Genomic DNA, 13,551 nt, shown 5'->3' with positions numbered 1-13,551 from the left:
TGTGTAGCCAAGCAGTGGCGCCGGCAGGCGTAATCCTGTACGCACTGTGCGTACACATTTTTTTTCACGGCTTTATTTGTGAAATCATTCAATATTAGCCTACAACAATAAAAAAAAAAAACTTGTGTGACCACTAGCCTATATTTATTGACTCGTGCAATCTGAATATTGGCATTATTCTGAATAAAATCGGAATATGGAAACCATAGACTATAAAATATCGAAACATAACATTGTCATGACATGATAACGATTGACCTGTGGCGGTTTTCGGGCATGGCTTTGGGATGGGTCAATTCTGGCGCTTAAAGGAGAATTCCGGTGTGATATTGACCTAAAGTGTGTTGAAACATAATACCGAATGTGAACGTATGTCTCATAGCCCATCTCGGCTTGTCCCCTGCACTCCAAAATCTGGCGCTAGTTAGCCGATGCTACCAACAGCTTTTTCAATGGTGGTGCTTCGTCATCGGGCTAGCCATGCAAATAAATCACTGTTTTACACCATTTACGAGGCTCAATGTATCTCCACAGTTCATTAGTAGACTTCTGAGGGCCCTGACATTTAAAACGAGACATTGAGAACTTTGAAAAAGCACTGGTAGTTTACATACAAGACGATTTATACAGACAGTATCTTCATGAAGTTTAGCGTTTGCAGCCATCTTGAATTTAGTCACGATAAGTCGAGCGACGAGTAAGAATTAACAGGTATGATAAGGGATCAGATTCCAAAAATAATTCCGTGGAAATGCATGGATTCCAGTTGCTGCTACTGGAAGAAACTGGAATCCATGCATTTCCACTGAATTATTTTACAATACAATAGGCAATAACATGGTGGAGTTTTGTGTTTTAGGTGTGTTATCTTACTCACCCACTGATGCTGTCCTGAGATAATATCCAAGATGTACACCCCAACAAAGCTGCCGAGGCTGTTAGGGCTCCTGGATGGGTCCTGCAACACTGCACAGTACTGCGGACAGCAGTGCTCACCAGCCTGTTGAACTTCACTCTGGGATGAGCTACTGTCCCCATCTGCCTCCAGTCTGCTACGATCATCCCTGCACAAAATCACACAGTGGACTTACGCCCCTGATCCACTAGCACGCGATGCGAACACCGCGACGCAGTATCCCTATTAATTTCTATGAGAAGCGAATTCCGCACCCGCATAGGATTCTGGGTATGCGGTGCGACGAGTGCTGTGGCTGCGGCGCATCAAAAAGTTCAGCAATCCTCAACTTTATGCAAATGAATCCGTCCATCGCGAGGCGAGTATCCAATAGTAGAGCAAAACGCAGGGGAGGTCCATCATCACGTAGCCTAAACAAAACCTAATTTGCCGGTAGTGTGGTTACCGCCAACGTACAGAAACATGTCAGATGAGAAAAAATAATCATAGCAGTGTCTACATTTCCGTGTTTGTATGATGTGTGGCTAGAATCCTACAGGGACAACTTCATGATTGAAATGACCGCCCAACTTGCAAACTAATTTATAGATGTGACTTTCCCTCGGTAATTTCAAAATAGTGGAGGGAAACATTTTGTTTGGTTGTTTACTAGGCTACCTGCTCTTGCCTTGCCGTTTCCACACATCTACAAAAGGAAACGCCCATCAAAGCGTCTTCATGGAAGGTAGCGTCACGATTTGGGGAATTCGCATCGCGTGCTAGTGGATCAGGGGCGTCAATACCACCTGAGGCCCCTGCCACCCCCACCCCCCCAAACCGCAAATATTAATTATGAATAAATGATACCTGGCCCGCGATCTGACCCGCCTATTTACATAACGTGCGCTGTAGCTTATCATTATTGAGCCTATGTAAAACATTTACATAAACAGGAACAGAAAGCCCTCCTTAATCACGTCAGGCTACCCATGACCTCGCTTATCAAAAAGGCTAGCCTACTGCACGAAAACAAGCGTTGAACTTTTACAGCACTGGCTGTAGCAGGCTAAGTTAAAAGATGGATTACACATAGGATATGGACGTTTCAAGCTTTTCAAATGTGTTTGTTGTGTCGGGGGGTTCCCCAGGAGTTTTTTTTTTTTTTAATTCTGTCTACTTAACACACCATTTTAACGCAGCTTGGGAGGAACAGAAATACTTTTAGCCTACAGAACAAGCAGCTGGCTCATGTGACGTGAACATTGGCTACCTTATGCATTATCACTACGTACCCTACATGGAGACATATCTCACGTTAACAATGGAGAAAACATAACGAATGGGTTAGCACAAACTTAGCTTTTGATGAACGGAGATGCAGATCACTAATTAATTTCTTTGCGCAACAGCCATGTTCTGCGTTCACGCCAGTGAGACAAGTTTCAGCCTCTCCTCTAGTGGATACTGTGATCTCCAGTACGTGAAGGCCGCACACCCCAGAGCTAACTTGCTAACTAACTTAATGTCAAGTTGCATCGCACGTTTGCTCTGGGGTAGGAAAAATCAAAAGTGTGCCGCATTCACATACCGGAGAAGTGTGTAAAGCAAAACGTTTGCATTTCCGATTTCTCTGTCCCCGCGAGAGTTGAACAGGTGTGATAATTCCAAATCCCCATGTTATTTTCCCATAGGAAAATCTCAAGATCTCCGGATGTCCTTATATGGGCAAAGATGGTAGCTTTTTTGTAGGCAAACTTCAGAGGTCTATTATTTGAACTCATACGCAAAGTGAAACTAACTTCACCATGGACGGTGAGTCAGCGACATAGCAGTTCTACACTGTTATTTACTTTCACTATTGACTGACAAGGGGTTACCATCAGATAACAAACAACGCTTTAGCAGAAGTTAGCAAACGACGCTTTCTAGAAACGAGCCCCAGAACCGTACAATAATACAATTATTCCACCTATGAGCCTATGAGCAATGTTCGAACTAGTCATAAACAGAGTAACCAACAACATTTTTTAACCTAGGCCTATATCTAATTGGGGGCCTAGCAGCGAGGTTGCAGGACCCCATTGAGTTACTAGCTTTTCCTATTATTATTCTGCCATTGGAGTCTATGGCAGCCCATAGAACGCCTTGGTAAAAAGTGCTGAAATTTGGCAGAAAGTTTCGGGACTCTCCACTGACCACTCACGCTCATTTGCGGATCTCTAAACCCAGCCGTCTAGCGCCACCAACGGGTCAAAATTTGGCCAAAAATCGCTGGGTTGAAAGTTATTAAATTCGGCGCACTGATTCATGACCGTCCCATGATCACTCACATGATCACCAATTTAAAGAACTCTATTCCCAACACTCTAGCGCCACCAATGGGTCAAAACTGGATTGCATTCATGCATGTGATCATTGAACGGTAACCTGACATTAGCCAGATGAATTTCGTTCCGCTTAGCTCCGCCTAGCTTCACTCACATCCATCTGGGACCTCTTCCATTGAGAGTGATTTCTGCAACCGACTTTATGGTTCAGCCAATCAGGACGCAGGGCGGGAGTTTCATAGATGTGACATAGCGTAGAAGCGACTGTGAGACTGTTATTAGCGTCACGGGTTGGCTTCGATGTGAGTGGTTCAAGTAGCACGTCAATAGATGACGGACAAGTGGCTTATTCAATCATATGCAAGCATTTTTTGATTAGGCCCAGCCTTCTGAAGCAACACTTCAATGGATCGGTTCCAGATGGATGAGTGGAGCTAGGCGGAGCGAAATTCATCTGGCTAGGGTCAGGTTAATTGAACGGTGCATCCGATTTTCACAAATCAGGCCAGAGTCCTGCACGGGTTCACATTTTGATGAAACGGGTGAAAAATATTCTACTGTGTCGGATGCGGGTCGGGTCGGGTCGGACACGGGGGGGGGGGGGGGGCACGGGTCTAAATGGGGATACGAGATATGCAAAGTTCAACCTTGCAGTGGTCATTTCAAAGTTTGAGATTTGCATATGAAGGAATCATGTTTCTGGTTCACGGCTCTTGGCCATGAACTTAACTTAACTTGGAAAAAAAGTTTTATAGGTTAACACTTACGTAGGCATCTACAGGCTTGCAACAATCGAACTGTCATTGTCCTGGTATCCCTTGAAGCGTCAATGCAATCTGGTCGGTGCATTGAAACAATAACAAAAATATTTATTTAAGGTTTTCCAATAAACTGCTTACACAGTATAGAGTTTGGTTCCAAAATGCTATATCTCTACCCTGGCTGCAAATTACATTTGCTGTCGCTAGGGTGAGTCTAGATTTCTAGGCTACTATATCTCTGTTTTTATAAACATTTAAAAGTCATGCTATTTAATTGTGTATTTCAGGTAATATCAATCAAATTGCAGTTGTGTTGTTTTGATTGAGTAAAAATATATCAAATAACAATACCCAATTACAGTTCTACTGAAATTACTTGTGAAACAAAATGAAAAAAAAAATATTTATGAAAATTCATTCCAATGGTGGATATAGCGTTGTGAAACCAAACTCTTCATATCAAACCTTAATACAGCCCCGAAAGAGATTGAGTCAGAATGAGGTGAAATATGAAGAGTGTCTTAGTCTAGAGCAGAGGTTGGCAACCTTTGCTTTTTAAAGAGACATTTTTTAATCAAAAATTAAAACATTTACTCTCTGGGGGCCTCAACAATATTTAAGCCACTTAAACAGTCTTCAGTCAAGTGGTTGGAATTAGCTTACCGACATCACCTGAATTAAAGGTTAGCAAATTCAATTTTTTTTAAAGTTGATTCTAAATGGTTCTCATGCCCATTTCACTTTTGCCTTGCTCAAAACTGTTGCTCCACATTTATAATAGTAGGCGATCAATCGTAATAATAATCATAACAATACAATTATTAAAAGGATATTGCTGCTGGGAGAAGGAGGGACGCCGGTGCAGCTCAGATGTATTCTTAATTTTCAATTTATTTAGTACAAGGTGCAAAACATACGACTAACGTTTCGATGTAGTCACATCTTCATCAGAATGGGGGGTAAAGCCCTGATAAGGATTACCTACAGGTGTGATTGAGCATAAAGGGGGCGTTGGCTACCTGAAGATACACCCACAGCTTCCAAGGAGCTACACTCACAACATTAAGTCATTAAAGGCAAATTGCCCACAAAGCAGAGAAGTAATTAAAATGATCGAACAAGCATCTGTATAAACAAGCATACATAGTTCACAATACAATAGGGAAAAAACATTTAACATTAACAATTTAACATTTACAGAAAGCATGATAGATTTAATTCATCATTAAGGCCTAAAGGTTCTAAAGTGCCAAGTGCATGTATCCAATAAGCTTCCCTACATAGCAGCTTTTTAATAATATCACCACCTCTGGGTGGGGCTGTGATTTTTTTCTATTCCCCAGAATCTCAAAGATGCCGGAGAACCATGATTGGCCTCCTTGTAATGTCGTGCCATGGCATATGTTAGGTTTTGGGTGCGAATGGCGGTCTTCTGTTCAGATACCCGTATTTTAAGTTGCCGTTTTGTTTGCCCTATATAAGCCAGTCCACAGGGACATTTTAGAAGATAGATTACGTGTGTGGTGTTGCAGTTTATAAATGAAGAGATAAGACATTTCTTGCCGGTGAGAGAAGTACTTTGTGTTGGACAAATTTGAGCATTGTGCACAATTTCCACATTTATAGAAACCTTGTGGTGGGCAGGATAGCCAAGTGGAAGGAGGTGGGGTGGTCATGTCCGAGTGGACCAATCGATCGCGGAGGTTACGAGCGCGCCTAAATATAAATCTGGGTGGCTCAGCGCAAATATCCTTTAGTGTCGGGTCACTTTTTAGTACATGCCAGTGTTTGCGAATAATGTTTTTTATGTGTCCCGCTGCTGGGGTGTAGCAAGCGGAAAAAGATAGCCTAGATGTTGTTTGTGGCTTCGTTCTTTTCTTTAGCAGTAAGGCGCGATCTTTATTCAAAGCCCTGCCCCATGCTTTGTTAATATCAGTCTGATCATAACCGCGTTGTGCAAAACGATGCGCTAAATTGGCTGCTTTTAAATTGAAGTCAGTAGTTGTACTACAATTTCTTCGAAGTCGCAAGAACTGACCCACTGGTATGTTGCGAATTAAATGAGGCGGGTGATTACTGTCCGCTCTTAACAAAGTATTCCGACTAAGTGGTTTGCGGTAAATTGTGGATTGTAGGGTGTAGCTCTCGTCCTTAGATATAGTAAGGTCTAAAAAGTCAATGAACTTGTTGTTATTCTCCAGTGTGAAGGCAAGATAATCTGTAGTGGAATTGGCATAGATCAAAAAACTATTTAGCTCATTGATTGTGCCCTTCCATATCAGAAGGACATCATCAATGTATCTGCGCCATAATGATATTTTGGAGTAGAAATTAGAAAGTAGAAATGTTTTCAGTATTGTGGATACATTTTTCTTCCCAATAACCCATCACTAGGCAGGCATATATATGAAGGTGCAAAGGCACTACCCATTGCAGTCCCTTGTAGCTGTAGATAGAATTGATCAGAGTATTTAAAGAAATTATTCGAAAGAATTTTCGAATAATCACAGTTCCAATTATTTATAAGCTTTCACAGTTCCAATTATTTATAAGATTTAAAACATCTGTTGTATCCCCAAGGTATGATGGTAGGTTGTGAACATACGGTCTTAAAAAGAAATCAACAAATTGTGAGAGAGGCTCAGTGAGGCTCCCTATGCCAGATACAATGGGCCGTAGAGGGGGGTCAATGAGTCGTTTGTGAATTTTAGGTAGACCATAAAATACTGGACATCGGGGGTGATCACTGAATAGAAAAGCCTTTTCTTTATCGATAACCCAACCTTTTTTATGAGATGCATCAATATATTCATAAATCGACTCTTTTATCCTAGAAGTAGGATTTAAGGGAAGGGGTTGGTAGTGTTTTTCATCATTTAGTAATTCCAATATACCACAGTTATAGTTCTTTAAGCCCATGACAACAACAGCGCCCCCCTTATCAGCGGGACGAATAATAATGTCCTCTCTAGATTCCAAGGAGCGTAGCGCATCAAATTCACATTGAGAAGACCAATTCACAGACTTGGTCTTCTCAATTATCAAGAGCATAAGATCAAGGGAGCATTTGTTTAAAATGTGCTCCCATTTTTGCATGAAGGATTTGTCATCCAGACCAAATGACGGGATTTCGTTAATACATAAAACCGCGCGGAATGCGCTTGGCTCTCCAGTACTCAGACAGCGTTACGGAGTGCCAAAAAAATCTGGACTCTGACTTCTTTAAGTCTTCAAGTTCTCTACCAGGGACAGTATATTAGTCTCTGGCGGCTTGAACGTATCCTTAAAAAGTGAGTGTGGCACAATAATGTCAGCACCTTGTACTGGAGAGCCAAGCGCATTCCGCGCGGTTTACGTACAGTATTAACAAAATCCCGTCATTTGGTCTGGATGACAAATCCTTCATGCAAAAATGGGAGCACATTTTAAACAAATGCTCCCTTGATCTTATGGTCTTGATAATTGAGAAGACCAAGTCTGAACAAGAAAAATTAAAGACTGAGGCCATACGGGTGGAAGAGGAAATAAGAAGTAAAATTAATACGGATGCGTTTGCTGAGGTTACAGAAAAAATCTCCACCACTCTATCCAGTTTTGTGAAAGATCTACAGACTTAAAAAATGAGGAAATATGAACGTCATACTAAAGACTATGCGGATGGGACAGTTTATGAATGGCAAGGTAGTAGAAGGACATTTCAAAGGAATAACCGCCCGCCCCTACCGAAACCGAATAGGTACGGACCCCTATCTACAGCGAGTGAGAGAGACTCATCTGATGACCTGAGCGACGTCGGAGGTCGTTACATACCACCACAGCCCAACTCTACGTCTTTTTTGGACCAAGGCCACCATCGCCCAAGACAAAGACGAGGCGCGGCTCGAGGGGGAAGAAGAGAACCCCCGCCACCCACGCGTTGGTCCCCACGGAACCACCAGAGGAGACTGTAATCAACATCTCAGACTCTGACCTGACGGATGCAGAGAAAGCAGTACTTCGGAAAGGACTCTCGTTTGCCCCATCTAATCATATTGACTCCTTCTCACTGAAAGTGGACTCGTTTAAATTTTTTAGACAGCTACACTTGAAACATTTCTTTTCTAGGCCCAATGTCCTATTGAGTAACAGTATAAGGAAAAACTCTGATCCCATTCGAACCTATTAGAGAAGTGACCCCTTTCAAGAAGAAATCTAGGTTCCTGCCGTCTTTCAATTTAAATCCCACCATAGTCACTTTCAGTCAGCTAGTTGATCAAGATATGGCCAAACTAAACATGCTGCGCCCTTCCAAAAATAAAAACTTGACAAAATGTGAATTTGATGCGCTACGCTCCTTGGAATCTAGAGAGGACATTATTATTCGTCCCGCTGATAAGGGGGGCGCCATTGTATCTGGCATAGGGAGCCTCACTGAGCCTCTCTCACAATTTGTTGATTTCTTTTTAAGACCGTATGTTCACAACCTACCATCATACCTTGGGGATACAACAGATGTTTTAAATCTTATAAATAATTGGAACTGTGAAAGCACTGATATCCTTGTGTCTTTGGATGTACAAAGTCTTTATACATGCATACCCCACCACGTAGGTCTACAAGCAATGTCATTTTATCTTGCCAAACGTAGTGTTGATGTGTTGCCGCCATCAGAATTTCTTGTAAATTTGATCGAGATTATTCTTTCGAATAATTTCTTTAAATACTCTGATCAATTCTATCTACAGCTACAAGGGACTGCAATGGGTAGTGCCTTTGCACCTTCATATGCCTGCCTAGTGATGGGTTATTGGGAAGAAAAATGTATCCACAATACTGAAAACATTTCTACTTTCTAATTTCTACTCCAAAATATCATTATGGCGCAGATACATTGATGATGTCCTTCTGATATGGAAGGGCACAATCAATGAGCTAAATAGTTTTTTGATCTATGCCAATTCCACTACAGATTATCTTGCCTTCACACTGGAGAATAACAACAAGTTCATTGACTTTTTAGACCTTACTATATCTAAGGACGAGAGCTACACCCTACAATCCACAATTTACCGCAAACCACTTAGTCGGAATACTTTGTTAAGAGCGGACAGTAATCACCCGCCTCATTTAATTCGCAACATACCAGTGGGTCAGTTCTTGCGACTTCGAAGAAATTGTAGTACAACTACTGACTTCAATTTAAAAGCAGCCAATTTAGCGCATCGTTTTGCACAACGCGGTTATGATCAGACTGATATTAACAAAGCATGGGGCAGGGCTTTGAATACAGATCGCGCCTTACTGCTAAAGAAAAGAACGAAGCCACAAACAACATCTAGGCTATCTTTTTCCGCTTGCTACACCCCAGCAGCGGGACACATAAAAAACATTATTCGCAAACACTGGCATGTACTAAAAAGTGACCCGACACTAAAGGATATTTGCGCTGAGCCACCCAGATTTATATTTAGGCGCGCTCGTAACCTCCGCGATTGATTGGTCCACTCGGACATGACCACCCCACCTCCTTCCACTTGGCTATCCTGCCCACCACAAGGTTTCTATAAATGTGGAAATTGTGCACAATGCTCAAATTTGTCCAATACAAAGTACTTCTCTCACCCTCGCACTGGCAAGAAATGTCTTATCTCTTCATTTATAAACTGAAACACCACACACGTAATCTATCTTCTAAAATGTCCCTGTGGACTGGCTTATATAGGGCAAACAAAACGGCAACTTAAAATACGGGTATCTGAACAGAAGACCGCCATTCGCACCCAAAACCTAACATATGCCATGGCGCGACATTACAAGGAGGCCAATCATGGTTCTCCGGCATCTTTGAGATTCTGGGGAATAGAAAAAAATCACAGCCCCACCCAGAGGTGGTGATATTATTAAAAAGCTGCTATGTAGGGAAGCTTATTGGATACATGCACTTGGCACTTTAGAACCTTTAGGCCTTAATGATGAATTAAATCTATCATGCTTTCTGTAAATGTTAAATTGTTAATGTTAAATGTTTTTTCCCTATTGTATTGTGAACTATGTATGCTTGTTTATACAGATGCTTGTTCGATCATTTTAATTACTTCTCTGCTTTGTGGGCAATTTGCCTTTAATGACTTAATGTTGTGAGTGTAGCTCCTTGGAAGCTGTGGGTGTATCTTCAGGTAGCCAACGCCCCCTTTATGCTCAATCACACCTGTAGGTAATCCTTATCAGGGCTTTACCCCCCATTCCTTCCAAGGACTCTGATGAAGATGTGACTACATCGAAACGTTAGTCGTATGTTTTGCACCTTGTACTAAATAAATTGAAAATTAAGAAGACATCTGAGCTGCACCGGCGTCCCCCCTCCTCTCTGAAATATCTGTCCTGGCCTGGTTGCACCGGATTGTTTGACAGAAGCGCGGAGAACCCTCCTTTGTCTACTGATATTTCTGCTGGCTATGTAGGCTAAGCATACCTTGACCTTTTTGCTCAGTGTACAAATGCAATGTTCCATAGCAATTGCATTGTTTCCCTGAGAATCACACAAAACTACAAGCATTAATTAACTATCAAATTGATCTGTTTTACTTTTTAGGAAGTTTGATACCATCACTTGGTATCAAGCCAAGGCAGAGTTAAAGGGACATAAAGATGTGACATAGCCTATAAAGCGTTCAAATAAACATTTAACATATTTTACAGGCTGTGTAGGCTACAGGCTACATATTTTCACAAGTTAATAATGTAAGGGTGTAGGCTATTAAAATGTAACACTGTTACGTAACAGTAACATAACGTAATATTTTAATCTTATAGTATTCATTTTTAAGAAATTGTAAACAATATTTTATTCATTTCTATTTCTACAAAGCCAGGGAGCCAACCAGGGGCGTCACTAGACCCTTTTTACTGGGGCAAGTGCCCCACAATTTATAAGATGTTTTAATCCCAATAGAATCAAAACACGCACATTTGTGTCTGCATAGAATCGTTCTGGGCAGTTCCAGCGTTATGGATGTGACAATTGGACTCATATTGGTAAACAAAATGCCTTAAAGTGGGGGCAAAATTAGTATCAGTGAATTAATTTGCATACATTTTAATGTAACCTCGGTCTTCTGAATACTGAGAAATCCTCAAATTGCATATAATCAATTTCATCCTAAGAATACAAGCCATTTTATCAGCGTTATGGAATGAAATTCTAAAACATGAATACACTTTTGTGAGAGATTACAGGTTTTCTACAAACTCTGAATTTTGAAGGAAACTGCTGAAACTATGATATATGTAGCATGAAGGAGATTTGAATAAACACAAAAAGTGTGTTTTTGAAACTATGCGTCATTTTCGTAATGCATTATGTAGGAAAAACTGGCGTTATGCCAGTTTTCCATGCTTCCAGGCTATACATCAGCATTTAGGTATAAAAACATGTTTCAGTTCAAGTCCTTTCCAGTTGTTTGAATCTCCTTATCCTGATATTGGAAGTGATCTTACCTGTGTTGCTGCTTTTGCACTGTCAAGTCGTTTAAGTAGGCCTAGTAAAAGAGATTTTAGCTTCCACCTTTTTCCTAAAAAAGCCAGCCTACGTGCAGTGGCTTCACAAATTAAGGAGGGAAGGATATTCGGTGAGCAAACGTTTTGGTACAATTGAAGCACTCCTCTTCAGGTGATTCTTGACAGCTTAATGAACGGGATAATGGTTTGCCGACTTCAAGTAAGCTAAGGCACAGAGCCCATAGAGAAAGGGCAGGACAAATTGTGGTCACATGATTTCACCGAAACTTAATTTGGCTACAATGTTAACAACAGAAACCTGTTCCCAGATAGTAGGCTAAAATCAGATTGGCCGATAGCCAAAGTGTTCAAATTCGGCAAAGGCACAGGAGAGAAAGTGCCCATTTACAGGGCTTGTCACTGTTGACATGTGGTAGATATATTGCCTACGCTATGTTAGCCTCACTTTTCCTAAATTGGAATTGGTGAGTCTTCAAGTCATAATTTCTTTCTCCTGAAGTTTATGGATAAACTTATTTCCATATTACATTCTGATGGATAGGTAGCTACCAGGCTGACAAAATTCTATCACAAATGTTAAACTAGCAACTGATCAATATGATTCCATTACCAGTAGCAACAGTATATAAAAAAAATCATTAGCTCAGGGTAAGCTATTCCTATATTGACTCATCCCACTGTCTCCCTTACCTAGGGTCAGTAGGCACTAGATAGTGTAATATATATATTTTTTTAATAAGGTGAGTTTGTTCTATGGCCACAAAGCTACTGTGAACCAGAAACATGATTGTTCCCTCCTATTCAAACTTTGAAAAGACCACTGTAAGGCTGTACTTTGGACTTTGGAAAATGCATCCTAGGGTGTTTTGTGAATGTACCTGAGTCTTTAGTTTAAAAGCATAATTACGTCCGAAGTGCCACTTTTAAAGGAACCATATGTAAGATTGTGGCCAAAACTGGTACTGCAATCACTTTCAAATTACTATAGAGCGGTGTAACCCCTCCCCCTCCCCCCTGACTGGAGGTTGCCAACTCGAGGTTGCCAACCCTTTTTCAGGTGAAATGGAATTTTGGGAATGGGAATCCTAGGGGTTACTACTTTCATACATGATCGCGTCAAAATCGCAAAGGCTCGACACAACTTGAAACTTTGATCAAAGTAACATCAGAGTGTCTCTACACATGAACTCGAGCATTGAGAACATTGTTCGTGTACACATAGTTTACTAAAAAGAAAGGTTTTGGACAACTCACTCCTTGACTGGCAAGATGGCGGCGAGCAGAAAAACGAAGTGAGTTGTAAAAACCTTTCTTTTAGTCAACTCTGTGTAAACCAACAGCGTTCTTAATGCTTGAGTTCATGTGTAGAGACACTGATGATACTTTGATCAAAGTTTCATGTTGTGTCAAGCTTTCTTAGTGTTTTAAAAATAGCGATTTTGACACTATCTTGTATCAAGATAGTAGTGGCCCTCATCCCCATTCAAAATGCCATTTCACCCGAAAATGACAACGCATATAGCATTTGCTATTGCTTTTAGTATGAAAAGACTTACCTAGTGCTCTCTCAAAAGCTAATTTTGACTTAATTTAAGAAGACTTTCACTTATTTTAAGGAGTCTTAACAAGACAAATTTAGGCCTACTCAACGCCCTGGCAGACTAATTTGCTTGTTTTTAGGACAATTTTGTTTAACGCACTTGGTTTAATGCACTGATTTAGGTATGCAAAGTCCAGCCTTACATTGGACATTTCAGAGATTTGCATGGAGGAAGGAGGAAACAACCATGTTTCTGGTTCACGGTAGCTCTGTGACCATGCACTAAGCTCACCTCATGAAAAAGTTTTCCAGTCTTTGTCTGCTTTAAAAGTCATATACTGGATGAATGGAGTATTTGATCTTATTTTTTAGTTTTATAGGTTAACACTTACGTAACCATCTATAGGCTTGCAACAATAGAATTCTCTGTCCTGGTATCCTGGATAAGTGTCAGTGCAGTCTGGTCGATGCATTGAAATAATAACAAAGTTATTTGTTGAAGGTTTTCCAATAAACTGCATGTACACAGTG

General features: G+C 40.9%; 1 long non-coding RNA gene across 1 annotated transcript; it reads right to left on the bottom strand.

Moving 5' to 3' along the window:
• Positions 1-872: 872 nt before the first annotated feature.
• LOC121709237 lies at positions 873-11,683 on the bottom strand. Its single transcript, XR_006031872.1, has 3 exons — positions 11,460-11,683; positions 3,990-4,058; positions 873-1,064 (listed from the first exon to the last, which is right to left on the bottom strand). It is a non-coding gene; the product is annotated as an uncharacterized LOC121709237 (long non-coding RNA).
• Positions 11,684-13,551: the final 1,868 nt, after the last annotated feature.

This window comes from Alosa sapidissima, chromosome 5 (assembly GCF_018492685.1).
Source record: "Alosa sapidissima isolate fAloSap1 chromosome 5, fAloSap1.pri, whole genome shotgun sequence".
Lineage (NCBI taxonomy): Eukaryota > Metazoa > Chordata > Actinopteri > Clupeiformes > Clupeidae > Alosa > Alosa sapidissima.
Note: the sequence above shows the minus strand (reverse complement) of the source record. Positions and strands in the feature narration are given on the sequence as shown.